Source organism: Mus caroli, unplaced genomic scaffold, assembly GCF_978045245.1.
Source record: "Mus caroli unplaced genomic scaffold, Mus_caroli_1 scaffold_15, whole genome shotgun sequence".
Lineage (NCBI taxonomy): Eukaryota > Metazoa > Chordata > Mammalia > Rodentia > Muridae > Mus > Mus caroli.
Window position 1 is genome coordinate 74,145,264 of NW_028227270.1, and position 1,362 is coordinate 74,146,625.

General features: G+C 48.0%; 1 non-coding gene across 1 annotated transcript; it reads right to left on the bottom strand.

Moving 5' to 3' along the window:
• Positions 1 to 310: 310 nt before the first annotated feature.
• LOC115029122 (small nucleolar RNA SNORA18) lies at positions 311 to 439 on the bottom strand. Its single transcript, XR_003834693.1, has one exon. It is a non-coding gene; the product is annotated as a small nucleolar RNA SNORA18 (small nucleolar RNA).
• Positions 440 to 1,362: the final 923 nt, after the last annotated feature.

The window sequence follows — 1,362 nt, forward strand, 5'->3', positions numbered from 1 at the left end:
CAATCTCTTCAACAATTCACTTTCAGAACCATCTTAGGATCTCTCTGCTGCTCACGTGGGGATCCCCCACAGGGGTTCAAATCATACACATCTCTTTCTCACTCAGAAGTGCTGTGGATCTGTGTGCTAGATGTGCCAGTGTCAGAAGAAGGAAGAGAAAGAGGCAGCGGTGGAGGGAGGAGGAGGGAGAGGAGGAGGAGCAGGAGGAGGAAGAGGAAGAGGATGATGAGAAGAATGAGGAGGAGGAGGAGGAGGAGGAGGGGGAGGAGAAGGGGGAAGAGGAGGAGAAAAAAATGAGTCTTTCACAGTTAACTGTCACATACTTTCCCACAGGCCCAAGAAACAGTACCGTGAGCAAGCGAAAAGCCACAAATTACTGTATGAGGCATCTCTAACAACGTGTGGCTCCTAGAGAAATCCTATCAAGACAGACCTCAATCTCTGTTGCTTTTGAGTTAAGCAGTCAGTGCCTGCCAATTCCCTGTGCCATTTCTCCCTCCAGCCAACTCAGTCGGCTCACCCAGCCCATTTCCACTGAATTCTCCAACACAGCCTTTCTAGAGCAAGCCATGACACGCGTGAGTTCAAGCCAGTAAAAGGAAAGACTAAAACCCTTCCTTCCCTAATGCATGCCTTTTAAACAATTATTTTACATCTTGTATTGACTTATTCATTTGTGTGAGTGTGTGCCCATGTGTGCAGCATGAGGGAGTCGGTTCTCTTCTTCTACCGTGTGGGTCTGGGTGATTAACTTGGGTTCTCACTCAGGCTTGGCTGTAAGCACCTTCACCCGCTGAGCACCCCTCCCAGACCAGTCTTTCCCCCCAACTCCCTTCCCATTTGTGTCAGGGAGGTTGAGTATGAAGCTGGTGTCTTTGCTAATCTCTGTGACCGGCTGTAACCATAAGACAAGAACTTAGGAGAAGGCCTTTCTTTCCCTCGTCCCCTTGAAAGCAAAAGTGGCATCCAGGTCCTCACAGAAATGACAGCTGGCTTGGCCGGAATTTTGGCTTTGGCGTCTGTTAGGATTCATACTTACAGAACACCCCAGTTTTATAGTTTGGCCGTTAAGATCCAAGTCTCCAGTTGATTAGATAAGGAATTCCAAGCAAGGCGGTTCAGGGTGGTGGAGGAAGTTAATACATTACAGCCCGTCATGTTCCTGTTTGGTGAAGCCCCTCCGCCCTCTCAACTTGCCTTTACAGACAGTCCCTCGCCAAGCATGTCCTTGGCAGGCACCGAGTCTTCTTTGAAAGTTTTCTGTGTCGAATAAGAGGCCTTTGATTTTTTTTTTTTTTTTTTTGGGTTTTCCTTTTTTAACTTGCTGTAGTTAAGAGCCCTGGGGCCCCTAGTTACTATTTC